Source organism: Sesamum indicum, linkage group LG2 (assembly GCF_000512975.1).
Source record: "Sesamum indicum cultivar Zhongzhi No. 13 linkage group LG2, S_indicum_v1.0, whole genome shotgun sequence".
Classification (NCBI taxonomy): domain Eukaryota; kingdom Viridiplantae; phylum Streptophyta; class Magnoliopsida; order Lamiales; family Pedaliaceae; genus Sesamum; species Sesamum indicum.
Window position 1 is genome coordinate 9,097,790 of NC_026146.1, and position 7,478 is coordinate 9,105,267.

Consider the following 7,478-nt stretch of genomic DNA (forward strand, 5'->3'; position numbering starts at 1 on the left):
TCCCAATCCTGGAAGAACTGTTGGCAGGCCTTCAAAAGCAAGGAGATTGAAGCCTGATGAACCTGTTTGAAAGCAGAGAAAAAGGAAGCCAGGGAAGAACACTACGATTAAGATGAAGAGACAACAACGGATCATTACATGTAGCCAATGTAAAGAGACTGGATACAACAAAAAATATTGTAAGAAGAAGGATCAGCCACTTCCAACAAAGCCGATGGTGAGTATTCATTTCAACAATTTTCAGCTTCTTATTTTCAGTTTATTGTAGGTTTCAAGAGATCAATCAATCTTTCAAGGTCCACCTCTGACTCAGGATTTTGAAAATGAACTTGTAAGTGCACTAAGCTGGTTATTTGACAGAGTTTTTAAAGATTTTTCAGCTGCTGGTTATTTTTCTTGTTTTCAGATTCAAGTAGCAAATGAACCTGGTTGTTATGTCCCAACAAATGAACCTGAGGATCTTGAAGATGAACCAGTACCACTACAAGAAAACAGGGTATCAAAACGAAAATTTAGAGATGGCATTAAAATCAAAATTTTTTTTATAATAAATTATTAATAATTTTTATTTTAGAGATGGTTTTAGAGACGGATTTATAATTTCGCTAAAATATGTTATACTCCATCTCTATTTTCGTCTCTGATACTGTAAAATGATTGCTTAAAAATCGAGATGGCTAATACTTAATTTTTTTTTGTTATTTCCGTCTGCATTTCCATAGCTAATTTATTTTTGATTTTAGCTACGGAAATTTCTGTCTCTCATGGTGTAAATAGGAATTTTTTATTTATCAAACTATTAAAACACAAAAATAAGAATTTTTTATTTATGAAAATAAGTTGAAAAATTTTATATGACATGATAAAATATATATGTTTGTATAATTATAATTTATTAAAATTTTAATTTTAATTAATTAAAATAAAATTAAAAATAAAGTTTTATTAATTTTTTTATTTTAATAAAAAACACACATCCCTCTTAATGTTTTCCCTTGACTCTACGTTTTCTCTCACCAGCTACCGCTAGGAGTGTTCATAATTCGATTAAACCGGCCGAATCGAACTAGATCGAAAATTTGGTTCGAACTAAAAATCAAACTGAAAAATTTGATTTAATATTTTTTTAAATTTAATTTTTGGATGAGTTTTTTAATTTTATTAATTATATATATTCTATATTATATAATATATAATATATTATATGTTATATATGATATTATATTATATTATATATTAATTATAATTACTAATATATTTAATATTTATTTATTTTATATAAAATAAATTACATCAGTAAATATATATACACACAACTAAAAGAACCCAATTGACTATTTGACTCCTTAAAAGAACCCAAGAGAACCTCTCTCTCCTTAACTCTCAACTTAGCCCTCTCTCTCTCTCTCTCGCAATGGGAAGAAGAAATTAAGCAGATCGTGCGCTCGCTCGCAGACGGCTGCGGCTCTATTGGCATAACTTCTCTCCAACGACATTAATAGGTGATTTTTGTTATTTGTAATTTTTTTTTACAGTTTGTGGAGAAATTTGAATGCTTTCAATGTGTTTGTTAAAATGCCTAGTTGAACACTGCTATATTCTTCTCGCCAAAATATTTATTTTTTTTGCTGAAAGATGTTGAAAATCGAAAGAGTTGGCTGATTGACATGCGAAACTTTTGTAATTTGTTAATTTGTCATTGGTTTTCTCAATTGATTTGCTTCTCCTTCCTTGTTATATGTTGTGATTGAATGGTGGTTGAGTTGAAACAAATAATATAGGGATGTTGGTGGGGATGATGAAAGCGTAGTAGAGGTTTTAGGAGTGTCTGCAGTCAGTCTGCAGCGCTTTGTATGTACCACCCATCCTCATAATTATTGGTGCCAATTTCCCTCTGTATCATTAAAATCGGCGGTGTAGGGAGTGAGGAGAGTTTTCATTCCAATGATTGAACATTGTGTGTGTATGTATGTTTGCTCGAGTGGAGCACATATTGTACTCTACTCATCAATTCAAGCTGGCTGCAGAATAAACACTATGCTCATTCATTTGGAATTGGACCCACCTCATCATGCTCTGCTTTTAATTATAATAATTATTTCTAAAAAAAGAATCAAATAGGGAGGCCATTTAATTTGTAATTCTTGAAATCCAAATGTGATGAATGAGATGAGACTGAGAATGGTGTTTTCACTATAAACGAGAGCTTACAACTCTCTCCTATGTTTATCCTTTTACTTCTAAGTACAAACTTTATTAAACTTCATTTTGTTAGAATAAAAACCTGCAATTCAGAAAAAAACTGTTTTAACATCAAACCCTTTCACCAATCACACTCTCTATAACTTCTTGCTCTTCCAATTCTCAACTACTGTATATAAATAGATATTCTGCACAAGAAATTTGTAATTCCCAACCACCATTCATGGCTTGTGTGGAATTAATCAATTGAAATATGCCTTAGCTATGCGCTTAGTCCTGCATGTGTTGTGGTGATGAGAAATATTTGGTTTTCCATGCTAGTTGTATTGATATATTCAAGAAATGCGATGCTTATTTTCGTACTTTATTAGTATTTCTTAGGTTGTTTTCAACTGATACCCCTTTCAAGATCAACATATTGCTCCTCCTTCCTTGTTAACATCAGGATGATACTGCAATTATGTTATTTGATATGATAGCTCTGCTCTAGTCTCAAGAGTTATATATAGTCAGAACAAGAATTTAGTATGAATCATACATAATTACACTACGTGATGAAAGTTATCCGAATTTACAAAGTTGGTAATAGGACACCAATATTGAATAATTACATATACATATTGCCCCTCCAAGAATCTTGTAACTATCTGGCATGGATCTATGTTCAATTGAGAAGTTTTGAAATTTGTTTTGCATTTTCTTAAAGTAACTTGAGTTACCATTACATCAAATTTGATTAAATGTTAATTTCTCTTTTCTTATATCAGAAGATCAAAAATCTTGGTTTTCAAAATAATGGTTAATTCATTTAGCCTCCTTTCTCTGTCAAGTATATTTAAAATCGCTAAAAATTGCAGAATAATGAATATTGACCGTAGTTGGATTTGAAGGTGTATGGATGATAATGGGTTTCTTTTAGATGAATTCATAACAAGAGTTGATCAGGAGTTCTTGAACTTTGCCTTTGATAACCCACGATTTCAGAATAATGGACAAATCAAATGACCATCCTCTAAACGCGGCAACACGAGATTTTTGAATTAGAGTGATGCTCATTTACACATAGTAAAAAATGGATTTACTCGAGGTTATAACATCTGGTATGCACATGGTGAATCCTTGAACAGAATAGATGATGTGGGGGGTTCTTTTACACGACCAAAAAACATCTAGGTAAACTTGGTCTCGGTTACGAAAAAATTGATTGTTGTGTAAACAATTGCGTATTGTATTATATAAAGAACAAGGATCTTCAAGAATACCCTATATGTTATCATCCTCGATATAAGCCTATGATACCTTTCAAGGTGTTGCGTTATTTGCCTTTGATACCTAGGCTCAAAAGGCTATATGCATCTATCTACACATGTGAGCACATGACTTGGCATGCAAATGATCATTGTAGCCAGGAAAGCATGGCACATCCATCTCATGGAGAGGCATGGAAACATTTCGATCGCACTCATCCATCATTTGCCTCAGATGCACGTAATGTGCGGCTTGGGTTATGCACAGATGGTTTTAATCCATTTGGGAATTCTAATACTCCTTACAGTTGTTGGCCTATTATCATTGCTGTATATAATTTTTCTTCATACATGTGCATGCAAAAGCCTTTCTTGTTCCTGAATATGGTTATACCGGGCCCAAAAAGTCCAGGAAAAAATCTTGATATATTTTTATGACCATTAATAGACGAGCTGAAAATATTGTGGACAATTGGGGTGCAAGCTTAGACATGTGCAAAAAATAAATTTTCAACATGAGAGCTGCTCTTTTATGGACGATCAGTGATTTTCCTGCAAATGCGATGGTATCTGGATAGAGCACTCATGGGTTGTTGGCATGTCCTTATTGTATGAAAATGACAAAATCTTTCAAACTTCGTTATGGAAGGAAGGCATGTTGGTTTGATTGTCATCGTCAATTTTTGCCTCCTGACAATCCCTATAAAAGACAAGCCTACAAGTTTCGAAAAGGAAAATGTGAAAACGATTCTCTACATATATGCTTAACTGGAAAGACATGCGACAAAGGGTGGATTAGCTTCCAGACACCATCTTTGAAAAACCACCAGGTGGTACACACCCAATTGATGGATTTGGCAGGACACATAATTGGGTTAAAAGGAGCATATTTGGGAGTTACCATATTGGCACACAAATCTTGTCTGACATAATCTGGATATCATGCATATCCAAAAAAACGTTTTTGACAATATCTTTAATACCATTATGGATGTTAAAGATAAAACAAAAGATAATGTCAGATCTCGAAAAGATTTGGAGTTGTATTATAGTCGTACTGAGATGCATTTGTTTGAAGGTGCAAATAGAAAAATCTACAAACCCAAGGCACCATATACTTTAAGTAAAGCACAGAAGAAAGAATTGTGCTCTTGGGTAAAATCATTAAAGTTACCTAATGGGTATTTCTCAAACATTGCTCGTTGTGTGAATGAAGTAGAATGCAAATTTTATGGAATGAAGAGTCATGACTGTCATGTGTTCATGTAAAAATTACTCCCAATTGCATTTAGAGATCTACTACCAAAACCTATTTGGGAAGCACTGATTGAACTCAGCAGTTTCTTTAAGGATCTATGTGCAACTATATTGCGTGTGGAGTACATACAAAAACTTGAGAAGAACATTGTTGAGATATTGTGTAAGCTTGAGAAAATATTCCCCTCAAGATTCTTTGATTCTATGAAACATCTATCAGTTCAACTTGCGTATGAAGCTAAGGTTGGTGGCCCTTTATAGTATCGATGGATGTATCCATTTGAGAGGTAATTTTTTGAAGTTTAATTATCTTATATAACTAGAAAGTATAAGTTATCTTGTATAAATTAAAAGTTTAACAAATTTTAGGTTTCTATACCATTTGAAGAAAAAGGTTGGAAATCGAGCTCGAGTTGAAGCATCAATTGTTGAGGCGTATATGATTGAAGAAGTCTCAACATTTTGCTCTTCATATTTTGAACAACATGTAAAATCCAGATTAAATCAGGTTCCACGAAATGATGATGGAGGAATGGTAGATTCTTGTGAAAGTCTATTTTCTACACATCCTGGACGATCACTTGGTTTTAGAATTGCAGTTAGTTATCTCGATGACGATGAGATGAAGGTTGCACATAGATATATCTTCATGAATTATGAGAAGATAGATTCACTCCTGTAGTGAGTGATCTAACTCGTGCATTATGTCCTCACAAATGTTTCGATTGACTTGTGTCTATAATTAACATATGATCATCACAACTTCTGTAGGAAATTTGATGAAGAAAATAGAAAACAATTTCCAAGTATAACTGACATGGAACTTGAAACATTGCAGGACACATATTTTGCTCGGTGGCTACTTGCTCATGTAAGTAATAGATTACTTTCTAACAATATATATATTAGCAAATTCAAAATTATGATATCTTATAAATTATTTTTTTCATAGATTCGAGATACCCATAACGAAGTTGACGACCTCATAAGAAAGTTGGCTCATGGCCCCAGTCGACGTGTTTCTTGCTATTAAGGGTACTTTGTGAATGGATTCAAATTCGACACTTTGGAGTACGAGCATTCTAAAGCAACATCAAATTATGGTATGTGTTTTGGGGAGTACCTACAATGAATATGAAGTGGATTATTATGAAATTCTGGAAGAAGTTATAGAATTGGAGTATTACGGGATAAGACGCGGGGTTGTCTTGTTTAAGTGTCATTGGTATGACACTTTTGATAAAGGCCTTAAGTGGCACACATCGGGTCTTATAAAAATTAATCATAAATTGAAATTTAAATTAAATGACCCTTTTATATTGGCTTCCCGAGCACAACAGTCCACTTCACAAACTTTTCGAGCACCAAAAGAGAGAGTCGTGATTGGTGGGCTGTATGTAAAGTAAAACCTACAGGTAAATTTGACGTCCCATTAGCTAAAGCACAAGACGAAAATATTGAGCAAAGAGTCGATATTGCTTTTCAAGAGAATGAGGCATCTGATCCACACCAAATTTTGATTGAAACTGATCGAGATGAGATCAATATTGTTTCGGATGGTGTGGTAAAAGAAATAGATGCAAATGAATTTGAGGGACTTCAACATAGTGTAGATTTCAATGAAGTCATAATAGAGGATAAAGATCGTTGGGAAGAAGAAGAATTCAAACCAGAAGATGATGAGCAAGAAGAAGAATATGATTCAAAAGATAGTGATGAGGATATGGACACTGTTCGTGTAATTTTATTTATTTAATTATTTCATTCTATCACTTTATATGCATTTTGTATCAGCATTGTTCATCATAGTTATCTCAATCTTAGAACTTAATAGTTTTTTGTTTCTCTTTGACACAGGATGGTGACTAGAGGACGAGCCGACGGATGTGGGCGAGGGCGGGGTACAAGTTTGCAACTTCGAGATGAGAACGAGTAGTTAGTGGGAGATCACTTATCACAACCTAAAGATAATCCAAGTTCTAATCCTAGTGAAGAGGTGTGTGGACAAAGTATCACATCTCGTATTCTTCCAAGAGGTTTGAACATTGAAACGCAAGTAAGATAATTTTTCACTTTTGTTTTTTTATATTATTTATCATGCATTAGACAATTTCTATTATTGTTTTTTTTTTTTTTTGTTATAGGTTGGTGAAACAATACCTTCAAGATCTGAAAATGAACAAAATACAGGACAAAGTGAAGGTATTATATCACATGGACGTCGATAGGAACCCAATAATGGAGCTCAGATCCCAGATCATCCAAGTAAAAGGACAAAAGTGACAGTGGTGAACAATCGATAATTTCAAAGCTTCTAAAATTGAGCTTAATATATTCATAAATAATGTTAGCTCGATTTCTTAATTTTATATATTTTTTAAACTTATTCTGTCAAAATAAATTTATTGAAAGTGGTGTTACATGGAACCTCACAAATAGATTCATATACAAGTCAAAATTTACCTCGTGGGATTTTGAAAAACTTTAGTTTTTCATTTTTGACAAGGACACTTAATTTTCTCACCATCCATATATGCTTGTTGAGACTTGGTCCATTCTATAAATGTAGTAACATCATCCTCAAACTCCTGAGTAAGACTTGACCTCCTCCGCAGGTTCTTTTCATACATTCATCTCCTCAACTGTCTTAACATGATGAGTTCTATACATACGCACACATATATATATATTATAACATCAAATTTAATTGATAAAAGTATAAAAAATATAATCAAGTGACAAATAAAGGATTAAAGTTGTTACCTGACCAAA

General features: G+C 33.1%; 1 long non-coding RNA gene across 2 annotated transcripts; it reads left to right on the top strand.

The window, feature by feature from the left end:
* LOC105155644 lies at nt 1,367–7,141 on the top strand. 2 transcript variants are annotated; one of them, XR_002286665.1, is made up of 4 exons: nt 5,543–5,577; nt 5,659–5,809; nt 6,564–6,762; nt 6,851–7,141. It is a non-coding gene; the product is annotated as an uncharacterized LOC105155644 (long non-coding RNA). The 2 variants fall into 2 exon arrangements; XR_847326.2 differs by lacking the exons at nt 5,543–5,577; nt 5,659–5,809 and adding an exon at nt 1,367–1,502.